This window comes from Nomascus leucogenys, chromosome 18 (genome assembly GCF_006542625.1).
Source record: "Nomascus leucogenys isolate Asia chromosome 18, Asia_NLE_v1, whole genome shotgun sequence".
Lineage (NCBI taxonomy): Eukaryota > Metazoa > Chordata > Mammalia > Primates > Hylobatidae > Nomascus > Nomascus leucogenys.
The window spans coordinates 19438756-19463787 of NC_044398.1; the positions used below are offsets into that span (position 1 = coordinate 19438756).

A 25032-nucleotide genomic window follows, 5' to 3' on the forward strand; every position below is an offset into this window, starting at 1 on the left:
TTTTTCTTTTTTTTTTTGAGACAGAATTTTGCTCTGTCACTCAGGCTGGAGTGCAGTGATGTGATCTCCGCTCACTGCAATCTCCACCTCATGGGTTCAAGCGATCCTTCTGCCTCAGCCCCCTGAGTAGCTGGGACTACAGGCGTGCACCACCATGCCCAGCTAATTTTTGTATTTTTAGTAGAGATGAGGTTTCACCATATTGGCCAGGCTGGTCTTGAACTCCTGACCTCGTGATTCGCCAGCCTTGGCCTCCCAAAGTGCTGGGATTATAGGCGTGAGCCACCACGCCCGGCCATAAACTCTTGATTTTAAAAAGTAAAAGAACTCAGTAAAATTAACAATGTGCAACTCCTGTGGCAGTCCTTCCCAATGTCTTCAATGCTTATAGAGAAACATAGTATCTATGAGTTCCCTGGGTAAAGGTAGGAGGCACCCAGGCCCTGGGCTTGGAGGATTAGAAACTCAACTGCCTGTGGCCCACTCACTGCCCACAGATGAGCCCTAGAGACACTCACATAGGTGCTCCAGGAGACAGTCACGAGGGTGTCTGTTGCAGCGCTGTTTATAATAGTGAAAAATGGGAGGACTCTGGTATGTTCCCGTGTGGAATACTATACAGCACTTTAAATGAAGGAACTAAAGTTCCATGTATCCATGCTCAAGAACAATGCTGAGGAGAAAAGCTAGTTGTGTAGTGATACATAGGGCTGGGTGCAGTGGCCCATGCCTGTAATCCCAGTACTTTGGGAGGCTGAGGCAGGTGGATTGCTTGAGCCGGGGAGTTTAAGCCCAGCCTGGGCAATGGGAGACCCTGTCGCTGCAAATAATAATAATAAAAAACTAGCTGGCCGTGGTGGGGTGCGCCTGTCGTCCCATGTTGTTGGGGCTTGAGGTGGGAAGATCTCCTGAGCCCAGGAAGTCGAGGCTGCAGTGAGCTGTGATTGCACTATTGTACTCCAGCCAAGGTGACAGAGGGAGACCCTGTCTCAAAAAAAATAATATATTGCTTATGGATCTCTATAAGAAGAAAGGTAAAAAATAAAAACTGGAAAGAGATATATCAAACTCATGAGACTCTGTAAAGGGAAAAGGAAATGCACCTGTGGATCAAATGATATTTGACTTTGTACAGCTTTATTTATTTTCCTTAAAAATCAGAAACAAAAATGTTCAAATGTGAATATTTGTTCATTAGGGATATCCATAGATGGAAATGTGTGTTATTCTCAGTAGCTTTCTCTACTTTTTGGTGAATTTTTTTATTGTGCTAAATATATTAATACATAACATAAAATTTACCATTGTAACCATTTTTTTTTTTTTTGAGAGTTTTGCTCTGTTGCCCAGGCTGGAGTGCAATGGCGCGATCTTGGCTCACCTCAACCTCTGCCTCCCGGGTTCAAGCAATTCTCCCACCTCAGCCTCCCGAGTAGCTGGGATTACAGGTGTGTGCCACCACACCTGGCTAATTTTGTATTTTTAGTAGAGATGAGGTTTCTCCATGTTGGCCAGGCTGGTCTTGAAGTCCCGTCCTCAGGTGATCTGCCCGCTTTGGCCTCCCAAAGTGCTGGGATTATAGGCATGAGCCACTGTGCCCAGCCCCATTTTAACCATTTTTAAGTGTACCATCCAGTGCGATTAAATATATTCACCATGTAGTGCAACCATTGCTCCTATACATTTCCAGAACGTTTTCTTCATCCTAAACAGAAACTCTGCACCCATTCAGCCATACATCCCCATTTCACCCTCCTCAATCCTTGTAACCTCTATTCTATTTTCTGTCTCTATGAATTTGCCTCTTTTAGGCTCCACGCAAGAATGGAATCACACAATATTTGTCCTTTTATGCCTGGCTTATTTCACTTAGCATAATGTTTTCAAGATTCACCCATATTATAGCATGTGTCAGAATTTCGTTACTTTTTATGGCTGAGGAATATTTCTGGCTGGGTTGGTGGCTCACACCTGTAATCTCAGCACTTTCGGGGGCAGAAGCAGGTCGCTTGAGTCCAGGAGTTTAAGACTGGCCTGGGCAACATAGGGGGACCCCATCTCTACAAAAAATATAAAAATTAGCCAGGCGTGGTGGCACACACCTGTAGCCCTAGCTACTCGGGAGGCTGAGGTGGGAGGATCACTTGAACCTGGGAGGTGGAGGTTGTAGTGAGCCAAGATTGCACCATTGCATTCCTGCCTGGGCGACAGAGCAAGACCTTGTCTCAAAAAAAAAAAAAAAATCCATTGTATGCATATACCACATTATGTTTATCCATTTATCTATTGATGGACATTTGGGTTACTTCTACATTTTGGCCCTTATGAACAATGTTGCCATGAACGTTGATTTACAAATAGCTGTTTGAGTTTCTGCTTTTGATTCTTTTTGGGAGTATACATCTAGAAGTGGAGTTGCTGGTCATATGGTAATTCTACGTTTAGCTTTTTGAAGAACTGCTGAGCTGTTTTCCACAGTGGTTGCACTGTTTTACATTTGTACCCACAATGCCTAAGAATTCCAGTTTCTCCACACCCTTGCCAACACCTGTTATTTTCCTTTTTTTTTTGGACAATAGCTGTGATAGGTAATTTCATGTGTCAACCTGACTGGGCTGAGGGCTGCCCAGATAGCTGGTAAAATATTATTTCTGAGCGTGTCTGTGAGTGTGTTGCAGAAGAGATTAGCATTTGAATCGGTAGAATGAGTAAAGAAGATCTCCTTCCCCAGTGTGGGCAGGCATCATCCAATTCTTTGAGTGCCTGAATAAAACAAAAAAGCAGAGGAGGCCAGGTGTGGTGGCTCACGCCTGTAATCCCAGCACTTTGGGAGGCTGAGGCAGGCAGATCATGTGAGGTCAGGAGCTTAAGACCAGCCTGGCCAACATGGGCAAAACCCTGTCTCTACTAAAAATATAAAAATTAGCCAGGTGTGGTGGTGCATACCTGTAGTCCCAGCACTTTGGGAGGCTGAGGCGGGCAGATTGCTTGAAGTCAGGAGTTTGAGACCAGCCTGGCCAACATGGCCAGAAACCCTGTCTCTACTAAAAATACAAAAATTAGCCAGGCATGGTTGCAGTGAGCTGGGATCACACCACTGCTCTCCAGCCTAGGAGACAGAGCAAGACTTTGTGTCAAAAATAAATAAATAAATAAATAAATAAATAAATAAATAAATAAAATAAATACAAGTAAAAATAAAAGAAAAAAAGCAGAGGAAGGGCAAACTCATTTTTCCTGCTTGAGCTGAGACATCATCTTTTTCTGCACCTGGACATCGGTGCTCCTATCTCTTGGCCTTTCAGACTTAGAGCAGGACTTACAACATTAGCTCCCTGCTTCTCAGGCCTTCAGACTCAGACTGAATTGCATCACCAGCTTTCTGGTTCTTCAGCTTGCAGATGGCAGACTGGGGACTTCTTGGCCTCCATAATGACATGAACGGATTCCTGTAATGGATCTCCTTTATTGTATATCTCTCTATATGTTATTGGTTCTGTTTCCTTAGAGAACCCTGATACAACAGCCAACCTAATGGGTGTGAAGTGGTATCTCCCAGTTTTGATTTGCATTTCTCTAAGGACTTGTGATGTTCAGCATCTTTTCATGTGCTTATTGGCCATTTGCATATCTTTGAAGAAAAGTTAATTTGGGGCCAGGCATGGTGGTTCACGCCTATAATCCCAGCACTTTGAGAGGCTGAGGTGAGCAAATCATTTGAATCTAGGAGTTTGAAACCAGCTGGACAAATGGCAAACCCTGTCTCTACTAAAAATACAAAAAAAATTAGCTGGGTGTGGTGGCAATGCCTGTCATCCCAGCTACTGGGGAGGCTGAGGTAGGAGGATCACTTGAGCCTGGGGAGGTCGAGGCTGCAGTGAGCAGTGAGTGCAGTGACATGATCCCACAACTGCACTCCAGCCTGGGCAACAGAGCAAGACCCTATAACAAAAAAAAAAAAAAAGGTCAATTTAAGTCTTTTGTCCATTTTTGAACCAGATTGCTTTTTTTTTTTTTTATTGTAGGAGTGCTTTATATATTCCAGATATCAATCACTTATCAGATATATCAGGAGTCTCCAACCCCCAGGCTACAGACGGGTACTGGTCCGTGGCCTATTAGGAACCAGGCCGCACAGCAGGAGGTGAGCAGCAGGTGAGCAAGCATTTCCACCTGAGCTCTGCCTCCTGTCAGATCAGTGGTGACATTTGATTCTCATAGGAATGCAAACCCTATTGTGAACTGTGCATTCAATGGAACTAGGCTGCATGCTCCTTATGAGACTCTAATGCCTGTTTCATTCTGAAACCATCCCCTTCCACCCCGCCCCCATTCATGGAAAACTTATCTTCCATGAAACTGGTCCCTGGTGCCAAAAAGGTTGGGGACCGCTGAGATACATGATTGGCAAATATTTTCTCCCATTCTGCAGGTTGTCTTTTCATTTGCTTGATAGTGTCCTTTGATACACAAGAGTTTTAAATTTTGATGAAGTCCAATTTATCTATTTTTTTGTCACCTGTGCTTTTGATGTCATATCCCAGAAACCATCACCAAATCCAATGTCAGGAAGACTTTCCCCTGTGTTTTCTTCTAAGAGTTTTATAGGTTTAGCTCTTACATTTAGGTCTTTGATCCATTTTGAGTTTTGTGTATATCCAGTTTTTGTATATGGGGTAAGGTAATGGTTCTTTGCATGTGGATATCCAGTTTTCCCACCATTTGTTTAAAAGACTGTCCTTTTTCCGTTGAATGGTCTTGGCACCATTTTGTTTTGTTTGTTTGTTATTTGCCTTTCCCTTTTAATCCTTTTTCTGCTCCAACTCTGAAAAAATTACTCCAAAAACCCAGTAATTAAACAAAAGGGAACTCAAAGAGCCAAAGCAAGCCAGCCCAAGAATAGCAGGCTCCCTCCCACAGGGGCCAAAGTCTGGATGCTGGGGTCTCCACCCCAAGCCTGGTAGTAAAAGCTGGTGAAGAATAAGGTCGTTTAGGAGGCTAGCAGTAACCTGGCCCAAAGGGGCTTTCTGCAAGAGGGCACCCCTAATAGGGCCAGACTGTGTAAGAAGTGGTACTTGCTGGCCTTGTCAAAGAGCTCCTTCCCAGAGGCATCTGGGAATTGGGTGTCATGTACCCGATAGGAAGCCAAGCCAAAGGCCCCAGCCCGGGACAAGGTACCCACACTGGTGGAAAGCTGCCCCTGGCCCAGCCATGGCTGTGGATCGTCAGGCGCTGGATGAACAAACATCCTTGACACCCTTTTGAAAACTCATTGGCCATAAATAAGTTTTATTTCTGGGCTCTGTACTTTATTCAGTTGGTCCGTATGTCTGTCCTTAGGCCAGTACCAAATGGTTTTGATTACTGTAGCTTTGTAGTAAGTTTTGACATGAGGAAGTGTCAGCCCTCCAACTTTATTCCTCTTTGCCAGGATTGGATTGGCTATTTGGGGTCCTTTTTCTATACTTTTAGCTTGTCAAAGGAAAGGGGATGGGGTGAATGTGTAGACTCAGGATTCACTCTGTATTCTACAAAATTTAAAGAAGAAAATCTACAACTAGATATATATTGATAAGTGTTTTAACATAAACATCTGTTTCATGACGTTTCAGAAATAAAAAAGAATTATCTCAGAATATAAGCAGAAAATAAAGGTTACACACACATTAACAAAATCAGTGTGGCCCTCCATCCTGATGGTTCGGTATTACGAGATTTAGTTATAGTGTATCCATAGATCAAATCCAGCTAGGCATGGTGGCTCACACCTGTAATCCCAACACTTTGGGAGGCTGAGGCGGGTAGATCACTGGAGGCCAGTAGTTCAAGACCAGCCTGGCTAAGATGGTGAAACCCCGTCTCTACTAACAATACAAAAATTAGCTGGGCATGGTGGCGCACCTGTAATCCCAGCTACTCAGGAGGCTGAGGAATGAGAATCGCTTGAACCCAGGAGGCGGAGGTTGCAGTGAGCTGAGATTGCACCACTGCACTCCAGCCTGGGTGATAGAGTGAGACTCTGTCTCAAAAAACAAAAACAAAAACAAAAACAAAAACAAAAAAAACAAAAAACAAACAAAAAGATCAAATCCAATACCCATTTCTAGAAAAACTCCTTCTTCGTGAAGAACACAAAACAGCCATAAGCCTGTATGTGCCAAACTGTGCAGCAGTTAAGTAAGCACAATAACATATTTTAAAGCCACAAACAGACTTGAAAACTAGAAAAAAAAGAAAAAAAGGAAAACTACAATAATAGTGGGTGATCTAAACATAAATTTCAGAATTTGACAATTCAGTAGACAAAAAAAATAGACAAGGAAATTGGGGGTTGAATAATTAAAATAACAAGATTATATATATCTATTATATATATCTCTATATATACATATATAGAGATATATATACACATATGCGTCTTTTTTTTTTGAGACGAAGTCTTGCTCTTGTCACCCAGGTTGGAGTGCAATGGTGCGATCTCCACTCACAGCAACCTCTGCCTCCCAGGTTCAAGCTATTCTCCTGCCTCAGCGTCCCAAGTAGCTGGGATTACAGGCTCCTGCCACCACGCCCCACTAATTTTTGTATTTTTAGTAGAGACAGGATTTCACCATGTTGGCCAGGCTGGTCTCGAACTCCTAACCTCAGGCGATCCGCCTGCCTCAGCCTCCCAAAGTGCTGGGATTACAGTGTGAGTCATCGTGCCCGGCCTATATGCATCTTTTTTTAAAAGGGACAAGCCTAGCTCTGTTGTCCAGGCTGGTCATGAAGTCCTGGCCTCAAGTGGTCCTCCTACCTCAGCCTCCCAAAGTGCTGGGATTACAGGCATGAATAAACACTATTAAATAACCTCTGTATTTTTAGAGTTCATAAAATGTGAAATTTAAAATTATCAACAAAATGAGACCAAATTATATAAAACTTACAGGATGCATTTAAAACTCTTCACAAAAGAAAATATATAGACATAAATATTTTTATTATTTAGAATAAAGGACTTAAACCAGGCTCATGCCTGTAATCCCAGTACTTTGGTGCAACTGAGGCGAGAGATTGCTTGAGTTTAGGAGTTCAAGATCAGCCTTGGCAACATAGCAAGACCCTCATCTCTTAAAAAAAAAAAAAAAGAAGAAGAAGACTTTAAACAAAGTTTATTAAGTATTCAACCTGGCCAGGCACAGTGGCTCATGCCTGTAATCCCAGCACATTGGGAGGCCGAGGCCAGCTAATCACCTGAGGTCAGGAGTTCGAGACCAGCCTGGCCAACATGGTGAAACCCCCTCTCTACTAAAAATATAAAAATTAGCCAGGCATGGTGGCATGCGCCTGTAATCCCAGCTACCCAGAAGGCTGAGGCAGGAGAATTGCTGGAACCTGGGAGGCAGAGACTGCAGTGAGCCCAGATCGCACCACTGCACTCCAGCCTGGGCGACAGAGCAAGACTGTCTCAAAAAAAAAAAAAAAAAAAAAAAAGTATTCAACCTAAGGTAAAGATACACTGATGATTAACACTGATGAACAATATTAAGCTCCTATCTGATGTATCTGAAGAAAATAATAACAATAAAAGGAATAAAATAGACAAGACACTATAGGGAATTTCTAAAAGATAAACATTGAAATAAGTAGAAAAGAAAACTTGGTGAAAAAATTTAATAAAACCAAACTTTATCTTCTATAAAAGATAAAGAATTCACCCCCAAACAAGCCTGGATAAGACTGAGAGAGTAGAAAAGAAGCTAAAATATACAATATTAGGAAGAAGAGATATGATATAACCACAGATATTGAAGAGATGAAAAGAATTATAAGTGAGTATAATGTGCAACTCTATGGCAGTAGATTTGAAAAAACTAGAGAAGTGAATCATTTTCTAGAAGATTATGTTACCAAAACTAATTTTAAAAATATCTCAAATAGGTCTGTAACCATATGCAAGATTAAAATGTGATTAAAAGTCTATGACTCAGTACAACTCAATAATAAAAAGAGAAATAACTCAATTAAAAATTGGGCAAAGAACCTGAAAAGATATTTCCCCAAGGAAGATAAACAAATTGCCAAATTGTCAACATCATCAGAGAAATGCAAATTAAAACCACGATGAAATGCCACTTCACATCCACTAGGATGGCTAAAATGAAAAAGCCAGATAGCTGGGCACCATGGCTCATGCCTATAATCCCAGCACTTCTGGAGGCCGAGGTGGGCAAATGGCCTGTGCCCAGGAATTCGAGACCAGCAAGGCAATATAGTGAGACCCTGTCTCTACAAAAATAAAAATTAGCCTGGTGTGGTGGTGCATGCCTGTAGTCCCAGCTACTCAGAAGACTGAGATGGGAGGATTGTTGGAGCCTGGGAGGTTGAGGCTGCTATGAGCCATGATTACACCACTGTACCACCTGGGTGACAGAGTGAGACCTTGTCTCAAAAAAAAAAAAAAAAAAAAAGCCAGATTATAACAAGCATTGGTGAGAATATGGAGAAACTGGAACGTTTATACATTGCAGTTGGGAATGTAAAATAGTGCAGCCACTCTGAAAAACAGTCTGGCAGTTACTCAAATGATTAAATATAGAGTTTCCATACGACACAGCAATTTTATTCCTAGGTATATGCCTAAGAGAAATGAAAACATGTTCACAGAAAAATTTGTACACAAATGTTTATGGCAACATTATTTATGGTGGTCAAAAACCAGAAATAACCCAAATGTTCATCAGTGAACAAATGGATAAATAAGTTGTGTTATGTCCATACAGTGGAATGTTATTTGGCCATAAAAGGTACTGAAATTCTAATACATGCTACAGCATTGGATGAACCTTTAAAACAGGGGTGTCCAAACTTTTGGCTTCCCTGGGCCGCACTGGAAGAAGAATTGTCTTGGGCCACATATAAATACACTAACATTAGTAATAGCTGATGAGCTAAAAAATTTAAGAAAGTTGGCTAGGCACAGTGGCTCATGCCTGTAATCCCAGCACTTTGGGAGGCTGAGACAGTCGGATCACCTGAGATCAGGAGTTCGAGACCAGCCTAACCAACATGGAGAAACCCTGTCACTACTAAATATACAAAATTAGCTGGGCGTGGTGGTGCATACCTGTAATCCCAGCTACTCGGGAGGCTGAGGCAGGAGAATCACTTGAACCCAGGAGGCGGAGATTGCAGTGAGCCGAGATCGCACCACTGGACTCTAGCCTAGGTAACAAGAGTGAAATTTCATCTCAAAAAAAAAAAAAGAGGCCGGGCGCGGTGGCTCATGCTTGTAATCCCAGCACTTTGGGAGGCCGAGGCGGGCGGATCGCGAGGTCGGGAGATCAAGACCATGGTGAAACCCCATCTCTACTAAAAATGCAAAAAAAATTAGCCGGGTGTGGTGGCGGGCGCCTGTAGTCCCAGCTACTCGGAGAGGCTGAGGCAGGAGAATGGCGTGAACCCGGGAGGCGGAGCTTGCAGTAAGCCGAGATTGCGCCACTGCACTCCAGCCTGGGCGACAGAGCGAGACTCCATCTCAAAAAAAAAAAAAAAGAAATTTAAGAAAGTTTAGGAATTTGTGTTGGGCCACATTTAACGCCATCCTGGGCTGCATGCAACCTTTTAGCCATGGGTCAGACAAACTTGCTTTAGAACATTACGCTAAATGAAATAAGCCAACTGCAAAAGACCACAGAACTACATGTTTAGATTCATATGAAATGTGTAGCATAAGAGTTTATGGAGACAGAAAGTAGATTCATGATTGCTTGGGACTGTGGGTGGGGGTAGGAAAGTTAGGGGGGTGACAGCTAAAGGATATGGAGCTGCTTTTTGAGGTGATGAAAATGTTTTAATTTACTTTGATGATGGTTGTATATATCTGAATATACTAAAAACCATTGTATTGTGGGATCTTTGGGGTGTCACTTTTCTGGCTGGAAACCTCTGTGGCTAGTGGTGCCTTTGCCCGAGTTTTGCTTGGGCTCACTTGGCCTGGCACACTGCACTCATGCTATCCGCCTGGATCCCATGCCTGCCAAGGGCGAATCAGGTGTGGAGCGGCAAGGAGTATGTGAGCAAGCGTGGAGTCTGGCCGCTGTGCACAGTTGGACACACTGGCTGCTGCTGCGGGGCAGGCAGCTCCAGGTGCCATCTTTCTGTGACACTGCGGCTGGACCAGGTGCACTGCAAGCAGCTTCCCTGGCTGGCATTGGAGAATGCAGTGTCACCTAGAAGCTTGGAGACACCAGGCACTGCAGGGCCCCAAAGAGGGATACACAGCTCTGGCTGGGGAGCTCCCAGGTCTGGGCTCCCCAAAGGGCAGAAGCTCTTCTCTCTTCTTTGCCCACAACATGGTGGGCAAGGGGCCCACCCTGTTGGTGTTACAGTTTCAGCCCTATTGGTGTTACAGCTCTTTTAGGGTGGCAGCTCTTCTCTCCTCTTCACCCACAACATGGCAGGCAAGGCCCGCCCTGCTGGCATTACAGTTTCAGCCCTGTTGGTTACAGCTCTTTTAGCCCCACCATTCAGTGGGTCTCAAGTTCTTGTCCTGTGACCAGGAAGAATGAGATATGCAGACAAGTGGAGCATAAGCAAGGTGAAGAGGAGCTTTATTGAACAATGGAACAGCTCACAGAAGGCCCACAGAGGATAGCTCCTTTCTGCAGCCAGGGTATCCTGATGAGGGTGCCCTGATGAGAAGGTTGAGCCGCTAGCAGAGACGAGACCCTGGAGTGGATTGCCCCTCTCTGCAGCTGGTCGCCCTGACTGTCTCATGCTCAGCTCTGGCTGAGCCTGGGGCTTTTATGGGCCTCAGAGGAGAGGAAGTATATGCTGATTGGTCTATGGGCAGCCATGGGCGGGCCTAGAAAAGGCACTACAAGTTCCCACTCCAGTCCGTGGGACCAGCAACCCAGCCCCCAGCTTTCAGACCCTCCCGGCCTGAAGGTGGGGCCTCACCAGGAATCCACCCCCTTCTGCCCAGGAATTTGTCTGCTGTTCATGGTGCCCTGGCTCTGCCAGACTTTTCTCCAAGATTGGAGTGGGTGCCAACAGCAGGGAGAAGCCAGGCAGTGGGAGCAGGCACTTCTGAGCCTGCAAGGGAAGGGAGTTCTTCCCGGGTTCCCAAGAGTACAGTGATGCCTGAGTCTGCAGCTATGGTTTGGGTGGCTGCAGTTGCACCTGGAGAGTTCCCACCCCAACTCAGAAGGGGCAGGGCTCCCACTTGTTTTTGGCTTCCACTGGCTCCATGGAGGTGCAACTCCATGGTGCATCCCCGCTGCAGCCAGTGTGATAGCAGCTGGCCCAGCCATCTGAAGTGCCCACTGCCATCAATTGCACAGTACATTTTAAATAGGTGAATTGTATGGCATATGAATTGTATCTCAATTAAACTGTTAGAAAATCCATGACTTAGAAATGTATCAAGTTTGGATGATTTTACAGCTCTCTATAGTATTAATAAGGTAATATTAACTTTTGTAACTTCCCTCCGTATATCTCAGGGGCTTAGCACAATAGAAGTTTACCTTCTACTTACATAAAGACCAAAACAATGTTTCCCATTGTTAGGTGACAATCTTCCAATGGTATTTCAAGATTCCATGTTACTTCCATCTTATGTGTCTGCTATCTTTAATTTTTTATTAGTTTACTTTATTTCAATCATTTTTGGGGAACAGGTGGTTTTTGGTTACATGGATTAATTCTTTAGTGATTTCTCAGATTTTGGTGCACCCATCATACAAACAGTGTACACTGTACCCAATGTGTAGTCTTTTATTCCTCACCCCCCTCCCACCTTTCCCCCACAAGTCCCCAAAGTCCATTGTATCATTCTTATGCCTTTGCATCCTCATAGCTTAGCTCCCACTTATAAGTAGAACACATGACATTTGGTTTTCCTTTCCTGAGTTATTTCACTTAGAATAATGGTCTCAAGCTCCATCCAGGTTGCTGCAAATGCCATTATTTCATTCTTTTTTATGGTGGAATAATATTCCATGGTGTGTATGTCTGTTTTTTTTTTTTTTTTTGAGACGGCGTCTCACTCTGTCACCCAGGCTGGAGTGCAGTGGCGTGATCTCAGCTCACTGCAAGCTCCGCCTCCTGGGTTCACGCCATTCTCCTGCCTCAGCCTCTCTGAGTAGCTGGGACTACAGGTGCCTGCCACCACGCCCGGCTAATTTTTTTGTATTTTTAGTAGAGACGGGGTTTCATCGTGGTCTCGATCTCCTGACCCTGTGATCCGCCTGCCTCGGCCTCCCAAAGTGCTGGGATTACAAGCGTGAGCTACCGTGCCCGGCCTGTATGTCTGTTTATATATATGTATCTCACATTTTCTTTATCCACTCATTGGTTGATGGATATCTACTATCTTTAACAGGTGGTTCCAAGGTCATTGCAAAAGAAGGTGCAAGGAGGATGGAAAATTGAAGGTTCCTATGCCCCAGGTCTGGAAAGGATCTGCTTCTGCCCTGTTCCATTAGCCAGAATTCAGTCACATGGTACCCTAACAACAAGCAAAGGTGAAGAACTGTAGTCTAGTGTGGGCCCAGGAGATAGAAGAAATGCTGAATCCTTATCAAATTTTAACAAATGGAAACTTTGTTATTCTAATTATTCCAGATGGTTGAAAAACATTGCTAGCCACTTTATAAAGTAAATATGATCTTAATAACAAAATCTGATGAATAAGTTCCCAAAACATTATAGACCTAAAGTCCATAAAATGGCCTAAAAAATTATAGACCAGTTTCACTTAAGAATATGGATGTGGCTGGGTGTGGTGGCTCACGCCTGTAATCCCAGCACTTCAGGAGTTGAAGGCAGGTCAGGAGTTCAAGACCAGCCTGGCCAACATAGTGAGACCCCATCTCTACTAAAAATATGAAAATTAGCCAGGGGTGGTGGTGCGTGCCTGTAATCCCAGCTATTTGGGAGGCTGAGGCTGAAAATGAAAATCTCTTGAGCCTGGGAGGCAGAGGTTGCAATGCCCAGCCTAGGTGACAGAGTGAGACTCTCTCTCTCTCTTTCTCTCATATATATGTATATATATGTATATGTATATATATATATGTTTGCATATATATATGTATATATATATGTTTGCATATATATATGTTTGCATATATATATATATATGCAAACATTCTCAGTGCACACAGTTTAAAAGTAGGAAATCTGTCAACATAAACGAAAGATACTTTAAAAACAAAAATCACATAATTCTGTCAATAAATGCTAAAAATACTACTTACAAAATTCCAAAGTGATCTCTTATAACAATTCTAACATAGGAATATGAAGATTATAACTAGCCATGATTAAGTCTGGAGTTGGAATAAAAACTGCTTGGAACAGGAAAAATAAAGATGAAGCAAAGAGCTGATCTAGGTAAAAATGGGGCAAGGGAGATAGAACTAGGAAATCTGAACAAGCAAGCCGCTATATTTTTAACACTATATAAACACAACAGAAAAGACTAATATAGTCATAGAAAATATCTTGACTATTGCTTTTTCTAAAAGTTCAAGAAAACTAATTTCACATAAAAATAAACAAGAAATACAGAGGTCAAATCTTATTCAAAAGTGTTATAGGCTGGGTGTGGTGGCTCATGCCTGTAATCCCAACAGGGAATTGGGAAGCCGAGATGAGTGGACCTCTTGAGCACAGCAGTTTGAGACCAGCCTGGGCAACATGGCGAAACTCCGTCTCTACTAAAAATACAAAATCTATCTGTGTGTGGTGGTGGTTGCCTGTAGTCCCAGCTACTCAGGAGGCTGAGGTGGGAGGATCACCTGAGTCTGGGAGGTCAAGTCTGTGGTGAGACATGATTGTGCCACTGCACTCCAGCCTGGGTGACATAGTGAGACTGTCTCAAAAAACAAACAAACAAACAAACAAACAACCCCAAAGTATTGTAAGAAAAAAGAGAATAAGGGGGAGAATAATATTACTACAGACAATAAAAGCATGCCAGAAAGATACACCTGCACAAAAAGTCAATAAATGTGATACACCACATAAACTGAATGAAAAACAAAAATGACATTATTATCTCAATAGATGCAGAAAAAGCATTCAACAAAATCCAGCATCACTTTACAATTAAAACTCTCAGCAAAATCGGCATACAAGGGCCTTCCCTCAATGTAACAAAAGCCATCTATGACAAATCAAGAACTCAACCCCTTTTACAATAGCTGCCAAAAAAAACCCAAAAAACAAAAAACCAAAAAAAAACTTAGGAATATTAACCAAGGAGGTGAAAGACCTCTACAAGGAAAACTAAAAAACACTGCCAAAAGAAATCATAGATGACAGAAACAAACGGAAACACATCCCATGCTCATGGATGGGCAGAATTAATATTGTGAAAATGACCATACTGCCAAAAGCAATCTACAAATTCAATGCAATTCTCCTCAAAATACCACTATCATTCTTCACAGTTAAAAAAAAGCAATTCTAAAATTGTTTTTAGAATATGGAACCAAAAAAGAGCCCACATAGCCAAAGCAAGACTAAGCAAAAAGAACATATCTGGAAGCATCACACTACTTGATTTCAAACTATACTATAAGGCTGTAGTCACCAAAACAGCATGGTGCTGGTATAAAAATAGGCACATAGACCAATGGAACAGAATAGAGAATCTAGAAATAAACCCAGATACTTACAGCCAACTGATCTTCAACAAAGCAAACAAAAACATAAAGTGGGGAAAGGACACCCTTTTCAATGAATGGTGCTGGGATAATTGGCAAGCCACAGGTAGGAGAATGAAACTGGATCTTCATCTCTCACCTTATAAAAAAATCGAATCAAGATGGATTAAGGATTTAAATCTAAGACTTGAAACTATAAAAATTCTAGAAGATAACACTGGACAAACCCTTATAGACATTGGCTTAGGCAAGGATTTCATGACCAAAAACCCAAAAGCAAATGCAATAAAAACAAAGATAAATAGCTGGGACTTAATTAAATGAAAGAGCTTTTGCACAGCAAAGGAACAGTTAGCAGAGTAAACAGACAACCCACAGAGTGGGAGAAAATCTTCACAATCTATACATCTGGCGAAGGACTAATATCCAGAATCTACAATGAACTCAAACAAATCATCAAGAAAAAAGCAAACAATCCCATCAAAAAGTGGCCTAAGGACATGAATAAATTCTCAAAAGAAGGTATCCAAATGCCCAACAAACATATGAAAAAATGCTCAACATCTCCAACAATCAGGGAAATGCAAATCAAATTGCAATGCGATACCATCTTAGTCCTGCAAGAGTGGCCATAATCAAAAAGTCAAAAAACAGTAGATGCTGGTGTGGATGCGGTGATCAGGGAACACTTCTGCACTGCTGGTGGGAATGTAAACTAGTACAACCACTATGGAAAACAGTGTGGAGAGTCCTTAAAGAACTAAAAGTAGAACTACCATTTGATCCAGCAATCCCACTACTGGTCATTTACCCAGAGGAAAAGAAGTCATTATATGAAAAAGATACTTGCAGATGCATGTTTATAGCAGCACAATTCACAATTGCAAAATCATGGAACCAACTCAAATGCCCATCAATCAATGAGTGGATAAAGAAACTGTGACATATATATATATATATATATATATATACACACACACACACACACACACGTATATATATATACACACATGTATATATATATATATTGCAAAATCATGGAACCAACTCAAATGCCCATCAATCAATGAGTGGATAAAGAAACTGTGATATATATATATATATATAATATATAGTGTGTATATATATACGTATATATATACGTGTGTATATATATACGTATATATATACGTGTGTATATATATATATACATGTGTGTATATATATACGTGTGTGTGTGTATATATATATATATATATATATATATGATGGAATATGACTCAGCCATAAAAAGGAATGACCTAATGGCATTCACAGCAACCTGGATGAGATTGGAGACTATTATTCTAAGTGAAGTAACTCAGGAATGGAAACCCAAACATCATTTGTTCTCACTGACATGTGGGAGCCAAGCTATGAGGACACAAAGGCATAAGAATGATACAATGGACTTTGGCGGCTTGGGGGGAGGGGTGGGAGTGGGCAAGGGATAAAAGATTACAAACAGCATGCAGTGTATACTGCTGGGGTGATGGGTGCACCAAAATCTCACAAATCACCACTAAAGAACTTACTCATGTAACCAAACACCATCCATACCCCAATAACCTATGGAAAAATAAAAAAATACAGAAAAAAGAAAATTAATCAAACCCAAGGAGGGGGTCATGGGTACCCCAATTTATAGTCAGCTGGTCAGAAGCACAGGTAAAACAACCTAGGGCTTGTGATTGGCGTAAAAAAGTGGGGAGCAGTCTTTGCATACTGAGTGCTCAACCTGTGTTATCTGATGCTGTATCAAGGTAGATAGTGTCAGAACTGAATTAGTGGACACCCAGATGGCGTCTGCTGCAGAATTGATTGCTTGTTTGGTGTTCTGGGAAAACCCACAGACATTTGGTCATAGATGTATTCTGTATTAAATGTGGCATGAGAGCAGAGGAAAAACAGTTTGTGTTTTCCACATAATACTCTAGGAAAATTACTAGGCTTTGAAGAAAAAGAAAAATTCTCTGATCATCTAGGCAAAAAGCTCCTTAAGTTAGAAGTGAAAGCAGAGACAAACTGTTACCAACATGTGGGAACTCAGGGAATATTGTTTCCATTGCCCCTTCCTGTGGAATCTACTAGAGGAGCTTCAGACAACCAGAAAGAATAGAGAGACACCAGCGTAAAGACTGATGGTGAATGCTAACATATAGATATTTGTAGAATGTAATGGTTAAATGATCTGATTGTGTAATTATGGTACAATCCCCCAAAATAATGGGGGCACAAGGAGAATGAAAGAGCTTATCAAAAATATTTTAAAACATTTTCAATAATCATATTGGTGGTGATAGTATGACTATTCTGATTACTGTTGTGTGTACAATGTGGAAAAAAGCAAATGAGTGTTTATGAGATTTCTAATCAGTTGATCCTCTGTGTACTGATAACCAGAACTCTTGGCATGGAAGAAAGAAGATACAGATGTAATATAGTAGATGTTAAATAAAAACTCTATAATATAATATTGGGCCAGGTGTACTGGCTCATGCCTGTAATCCCTGCACTTTGGGAGGCTGAGGTGGGAGGATTGTCTGAGGCCAGGAGTTTGAGACCAGCCTGGGCAACAGAGTGAGACCGTGTATCTTAAAAAAAAAAAAAAAAAAAAAACAGGGTATGGTGGTGCACACCTGTAGTCCTAGCTACTCAGAAGGCTGAGTGTTGGAGTATTGCTTGGGCCCAGGAGGTTGAGGCTGCAGTGAGCTGTATTCATGCCAGTGCACCCCAGGTTGGGTGACAGGGTGAGATTCTGTCTCAAAAAACAAACAATGAAACCCCAAATTCTAATATTGAATTTGAATTGGAAAACCCAGTATGAACTGTTGAGGTATTTTATCTTAAAATATTTATATATTTTATTTCTATTTTCTCGTTCTGTTGACCAAAAACATCTGGGCATAATGACCACCCAAATGCGGTGAGCATTCCTAGGACCAAGATTATAGCACTGAAATACCCTTTCCTATGAAAAATAAACTAGGCTTTTAGAGAAATATTGTGAGATGAATCTGGAATATCTTATCATACCAGATAGAGAGGAACTTCTTAAGCCACAAAGGTTATGTCAAAAGGACCCAGGAGTCAACTTGAAGAGGCTCCCAGTAGCCAAAATGGGACAATGTGAGCTTCAATGAGGATAGTAATTATAATGGACTGAAATCTATCAAATGCTTAACCCATGAGTTCATAATGATACTAAAAAAATAAAACCCACAAACCAATTTGTCTTTTTTGGAGGGTGACAGAGAAGCAATGCGTTGTCTTAGATCCTGGTAATTAAAGGGAAAGAATCAAGCATTTAAGCCACTTCTCTTATATGAACAGTACCATGGAGTAACCAAATAATAAACACCTTATAAAATCATTCTAGCTAAGAAATAGAATATCTGGTGTGATTTGAAAGCTCTCACCTTCAGTGTCTAGGGCCAGCTTTCTGCCCCTGGCACCCACACCCAACTCCCTGAGGCTATGGTTCCATTTATTTCTATGCATCCTGGCCCTCACTCTCATCTGACACATGCCCTTACATTCAGGAGATGCTCAATAAATCCTCTGTAGCATGATGTGAACCCAGTCCAGAGTGAGACTTGGTGGATGTGTGGCTTTGGGGGATAGAGAGCCTGCTCGCTGTCCATCCCCCATCTCAAGGAAGAGCTGCAGAGATTTTTTTCCCAACTCTCTCCCACTGTCCCAGGGGTTGTGGGGGCAAATCCTGTGCCTGTTCCTAAAACCCAGACCCAAAGGAGTTCAGAAATGGCAGGGATGGAGCATCTTCAAACCTGAACTTACTTAGTAGGAGGGAAGGCCAGAGGTCGCTTAGCTCATCCCACTGCCACCAATTCATGTACAGGGTTGAGGAAGCCACCTTTTTGGGAATAAAAATGTTTGACATCCTGTCATCAAGCACTGGGCCAAGGGGACTCAGTGAACAGGTTCTATTTGACACTTCACTGTAACCTATCCCTTCCTGACTCCAGCCCCAGATCAATTGCTACCTCAATTATAAAAATTCTTGCCCCTGACTGCAAAAGAGTGAATTAGAGCATGTGAATGACTCCATGGGAGCCATCTCAAGGTTCTGATCCAGCATTTGACCAGCATTATATTGTCACGTAAGAGTCACACATGCTCGTTGACCATTTCTTCCGATAGTATTTTTTGGCTATCTACCAGGTACCAGACACAATGCTAGGCACTGAAATACAGAGGGATGAAGAAATGGTGCCTGTCCCCAAGGGTTTCATAGTCTACTGGGGTAAAGAGATGGTACAGTGGGTGTATTCATCTGCTAGGGCTGACATTACAAAATATTAGTTTGGGGTCTTAAACAACAAACGTTTATTTTCTCCCGATTTTGGAGACTGGAAGTCTAAGATCAAGGTGCTGGTGGGTTGGTTTCTCCTGAGGTCTCTCTCCTTGGCTTGCAAATGGCCACCATCTTGCTGTGTCCTTTTCTCTGTACACACCCATTCCTGGTGTCTCTCTCTTCTTATAAGAACACTGGTCCTGGTCAGGCGTGGTGGCTCGCACCTGTAATCCCAACACATTGAGAAGACAAGGTGGATGGAGTTTGAGACCAGCCTGACCAACATGGCGAAACCCTGTCTCTACTAAAAATACAAAATTAGCTGGGAGTGGTGGTACACACCTGTAATTCCAGCTATTTGGGAGGCTGAGGCAAGAGAATCACTTGAATCCAGGAGGTAGAAGTTGCAGTGAGCCAAGATCGTGCCACTGCACTCCAGCCTGGGCAAGAAGAGTGAAACGACATCTCGAGAAAAAAAAAAAAAAAGCGCACCAGTCGTATTCGATTAGGGCCCCACCTTTATGACCTCATTTAACCCTAATTACCCCTTAAAGGCCCTGTCTCCAAATACAGTCACATTAGGGATTAGGGTTTCAACATATTAATTTGTTGGGGGTGGGGTAGTTGGGAATTCAATCCATAGCAGTGGGGTTTAAGAATTATAATAAAGTCAGGACAAGGCTGCAGGGCAAGAACTGTTCACCCTCACGACCATGTGGCTGACTGGGAGCTGGGCTGCAGCATCGTGAAAAAGTATGTCACCACGTATAGCTGGCCAGGGAAAAGATCAAAATATAATATCTGAAGTCTGATTTCTACTGAATGTGCATTGCTTTTGCAACATCGTAAAGTTGAAAAATCATTAAGTGAAATATCGTAAGTCAGGTACCATCTGTGCTGAAAACTGAGTGGCTTAGAACAACAGAAACTGATCATCTCACAATTAGGGCGACCTGAAGTCTGAGATCAAAGTGTCGTCAGGGCCAGGCTCCCTTGCTCCAGCCCTCTCTCCTGGCTTCTGGTAGTTACTTGGCTTGTGGCAGCAGAAATCTATAATCTTCACATGGCATTTCCCCTTTTTATAAAGACAGCAGTCATCTTGGATTAGAGGCCTATCCTGCTCCACTATGACCTCATCCTAACTCATTACATCTGCAACGACCCTATTTCCAAATAGGAACACATTCTGAGGTTCTGACAAGTCAGGACACCAGCATATGAATTTCTGGGAAGAATGCAATTCAATCCATAACAGTAAGCTCTGGAAAGAGTCCTGGCATGATCTGATGGAGGCCCAAGCTAAGGAAGTGGTGGCATGGATCCTGAGGGTGGGGACTGGCATTGTCTTAGTTCAGGCTGCTATAACAAAATACCATAGGCTGGGGGCCTTAAGCAACAGATGTTTATTTCTTACAGTTCTGGAGGCTGGAAGTCTGAGATCAAGACCTGCATGGTTGAGTTCTTGTGAGGGCCCTTAGGGCAGTTGCAGATAGCCATCTTCTCACTCTGTCCTCATGTGGTAGAGAGGAAGCCCTGGATTCTTTTCTTATAAGGGCACTAATCCCATTGTGAGGACCCCAGCTTCATGACCTCATCTAAACCTAATCACCTTCCAAAGGCCCCACCACCAAATACCATCACAGTGAGTGTTAGAGCTTCAACACAGGAATGGAGGGGGGACACAAACATTCAGTCCCTAACAGGAATGGATTTGAAAGTTACTGATATGGGGGTTTGCCTGGTTTAGTGATGGCTGAATGTGGGTTGGAGAAAGAGATGAGAGGTAAGGACCCTGTCTGAGAGGTGAGGACCCTTCCTCCCAGGACCCTGGCTTTTCTGAGGGCATGAATAGTGGCACCTCTGATATGCAAAGGGCTGACAGAGGAGCAGGAGGTTTATTTGAAGATATTGAGTGGTTTTGGGCCCAGGATCTGGAGCCAGACTCCTGGGTGTGAATCCCACCTTCCCCACTTACTAGCTACAGTGGCCTTGGGTAGTCCCTCAACTTCTTGATGCCTTAAAGGGAAGTAACAGCACCTGAGTCACAGGAGTGTGGGACTCCACAGAGGGTGATAATCCACATAAAGTGCATCACCCAGCCTGGCTCACAGCACTCAATGGGGTCACTCATGACCATCACGATGATTGATTAGAGGCTCCATAGGCAGCTGGCATGAAAGGAATTCTGGTTTGAGAGATCATGACCAGCCTGAGAGTTATTTTCCCACCTCCAATTCCTTCCTGTGTGTTGAGAGCTTGCATGCACGTGTAGATGCCCCAGCCTGTGTGTCCAAGCTCAGTCCACAGCTCCCTGCAAAGAGCTTGATTAACTTACCCTGCAGTAGTGTGCAGTATGAAGAAAAGGGAAGCCATTCCTGGTGAGAAGCTTGAGGGAAGACTAGTCAGAGAGAGTGTGAGGATGTGAAAGAAGGTACAGAGAGATTCCAAATGAAGGGGGTAGTCAACAGCCTCCAATATTGAAGGGACTGGGAGTCAAATGAAGGCTGAAAAGTCCTAAGTTTAGCTCATAGAGGTCCTTGGTGACATTAGCAAGGACAGCCCCTTGGAGACGGAGGGCAGTTGGTGAGTAGGAGCCAGGCCTGGGGGCTTGAAGGCCTCTGTGAGATGGAATGGAAAACCAAATATTGTATGTTCTCATGTATAGGTGGGAGATAAGCTATGAGGACACAAAGGCATAAGAATGATATAATGGACTTTGGGGACTTGGGGGGAGGGGTGGGCGGGGAGTGAGGGATAAAAGACTACACACTGGGTACAGTGTACACTGCTCAGGTCATGGCTACACCAAAATCTCAGAAACTACCACTAAAGAACTCATTCATGTAACAAAAAAAAAGAAGAAGAAGAAGAAAGAAGAAGAAGAAAAAGGAAGAAGAAGAAGAAGAAGAAGAAGAAGAAGAAGAAGAAGAAGAAGAAGAAGAAGAAGAAGAAGAAGAAGAAGAAGAACGGGAGGAGGAGGAGGAAGAAGGCCCAGCCCCTGCAGGATTAAGGAACAGAAAATTCAAAGGAAAAGGAAAAGGAGCAGGGCTCAAACCAGACAGTGTCTCTCTCATGCTGAAGAAGTCTCCAGAAATTAGTTTGGGGCTGATTCCATGGGGAGAGGAGCTCAGATTCCTTCTATTATGTTGCTCCCAAAGGAATAACCTGTCTCCAGATTTACCTCAAGACCAATACACCTGCTCCTGCTCCAGCCATCATGTTCATGTTCCAGCTAGCAAGAAGATGGGAAAGAGTGTACAACAACCTCCTTTTAAGGAAAAGACGCAGAAACACAGAGATCACTTTTACTTATCTCACATAGGCTAGAGCTTAGCCCTCAGCCACACTTTGCTGCAGGGGGATGCTGGAAAATGTAGTCTTTTTTTTCTTTTTGAGACAGAGTCCCGCTGTCACCCAGGCTGCCGTAGTCACCTGAATGGCTGGGATTACAGGTGTGCACCATGATGCCTGGCTAATTTTTGTATTTTTAGTAGAGATGGGGTTTCACCATGTTGGCCAGGCTGGTCTCAAACTCCTGATCTCAAGTGATACGCCTGCCTTGGCCTCTCAAAGTGCCAAGGTGGGTGGATCACGAGGTCAGGAGATCGAGACCATCCTGGCTAACACGGTGAAACTCTGTCTCTGCAAAAAAATAAAAAAAAAATTAGCCAGGCATGGTGGCAGGCACCTGTAGTCTCAGCTACTCAGGAGGCTGAGGCAGGAGAATGGTGTGAACTTGGGAGGTGAAGCTTGCAGTGAGCCGAGATTGCACCACTGCAAATGTAGTCTTTATTTTGGTACCCATGCACAGCTGAAAATCCTCCCAAGATGAAAAAGAGGAGGATGGGTATTGGGAAATAGTCATTTGGCCACCGCTTGTAGGCAAGGGGGCACGAATATGAGGGGATTTCAATCAGAAGGCTTCTATTTTTTTCTCCATGAATTATGAGGTGAGGTCCCCAGTGACAAAATGTGGTGGGAGGGTTGAATGTGGCCCCTGAAGTTTTCAATTCTTGAAGGGGAAGCCAGCTGCCCTAAGTGGTGCTGGAGGCCTGGCTGAGAGTGAAGTCTGTGTGTCTGTTCTATGGAGGATTTACCCCAACATGCTTGCATGCTGGAGGGCAGAGCTGCCACAAGGTGGACTCTCTGAGATGGGGTCTGGGGATCTGGGCATGTAGTTAGGGATGTTCAGGAAATGGGCCTTGGGGTCTGGGCTCTGTAGGGAAAGCAGTGTGACCAGGAGGGAGGGGCGAGGTCTTGGAGAAGGTGAGGGAGGTCAATGGGGATGTGTCCTGAGTGCAGGAGAACTGTGGGGCCAGGAGGCTGCAGCTGGCAGGAAGACTCCAGCATTTGCAACATCAGAGTGGATGGCCCTGGGTGGTGCCAGCCTCTAGGGTGTGGGCTGCTGAAATGAAGTAAAGGAGAACATCCCCAGACTGAGGAACAGAGGTGCCAGGTGAATTTTCCTCAGGATGTGGAAGTTTCCCAGAATGATGGCAGATGGAGGGGAAGGAGTCACTATGATACAGGGGCTGATGTCCTTGTAAATATTGGGACATCACCATGTCAATCAGACAGTAGCCATGACTGATCACTGGAGGCAGTTCATACTGGAGAGAATATACAGGAAGGGTTTGGGGGGTTCAGTGGGAGGAGGGTAAGTTAGGGGTGGAGGAGGGTAAGTTAGGGGTGGAGGAGGGTGGACCAAGAGAGGCCAGGGGGAGCCCACCTCTTGCATCAGCATGACCTGGATGTGAGACATGGAGTCAAAGGTGATCATTTTGGAACTTTCAGCAAGTAGTTACTTCCTACATACAACAGCGGTACAGGCATTTGGTAAATACACACATTCCAAATGGGAGAAATTGGCCAAAACAAAGGAGCTACATGCAAGTCCAAAATCCCATAGCCTTGGGCAGCTCCACCCCTGTGGAGGATGATGGCCCTCTTCTCACAGCTCCACCAGGCAGTGCCTCAGTGGGGACTCTGTGCAGGGCTCCATCCCCACATTTCCCTTCCTCAGTGCCCTAGCAGAGGTTCTCCCTGAGGGCTCTACCCCTGCAGCAGACTTTTGCCTGGACATCCAGGCATTTCCATACATCCTCTGAAATTTAGGCAGAGGTTCCCAAACCTCAATTCTTGACTTCTGTGCACCTGCAGGCTCAACACCTGTAAGCTGCCAAAGCTTGGGGCTTGCATCTTCTGAAGCAATGGCCTAAGCTATACATTGGCCCCTTTTAGCCACAACTGGAACTAAAGCAGCTGGGATGCACTGGCCCCCCAAACCATTTTTCCCTCCTAAGCCCCTGGGCCTCTGATGGGAGGGGCTGCTGTGAAGTTCTCAGACATTCCCTGGAGACATTGTCCCCATTGTCTTGGTGATTAACACTCGGTTCTTCATTACTTATGCAAATTTCTGCAATGGGCTTGAATTTCCCCCTAAGAAATGGGTTTTTCTTTTCTATGCATTGCCAGGGTGCAAATTTTCTAAACTTTTATGCCCTGCTTCCTCTTGAACGCTTTGGTGCTTAGAAATTTCTTCTGCCAGATACCCTAAATTGTCTCTCTCATATTCAAAGTTCCACAGATCTCTAGGGCAGGGGCAAAATGCCACCAGTCTCTGTATAGCAAGGGTGGCCTTTACTCCAGTTTCCAACAAGTTCCTCATATCCATTTGAGACCACCTCAGCCTGGACTTCATTGTCCACATCACTATCAGCATTTTGGTCAAAGCCATTCAACAGGTCTCTAGGAAGTTCCAAACTTTCCCACATTTCTCTGCCTTCTTCTGAGCCTTCCAGACTGTTCCAACCTCTGCCTGTTACCTAGTTCCAAAGTTACTTCCACGTTTTGGGGTATATTTATACTAGTACGTCATTCCTGGTACCAATTTACTATATTAGTTTGTTCTCATGCTGCTAATAAAGACATACCTGGCACTGGGTAATTTATGAAGGAAAGAGGTTTAATTGACTCATGGTTCTACAGGGCTGGGGAGGCCTCAGGAAACTTACAGTCATGATGGAAGGGGAAGCAAATACATCA

At 43.5% G+C, this 25032-nt stretch overlaps 1 long non-coding RNA gene and 1 pseudogene across 1 annotated transcript in view; one reads left to right on the plus strand and one right to left on the minus strand.

The window, feature by feature from the left end:
* Positions 1–25032, plus strand: part of LOC115831207 — a 33169-nt gene that overhangs the window by 6905 nt on the left and 1232 nt on the right. Inside the window, exon 2 of the long non-coding RNA XR_004026725.1 lies at positions 12368–12509. This is a non-coding gene — a long non-coding RNA (uncharacterized LOC115831207). The remainder of the gene's footprint in view (positions 1–12367; positions 12510–25032) is intronic.
* LOC100594662 lies at positions 4856–5213 on the minus strand (annotated as a pseudogene).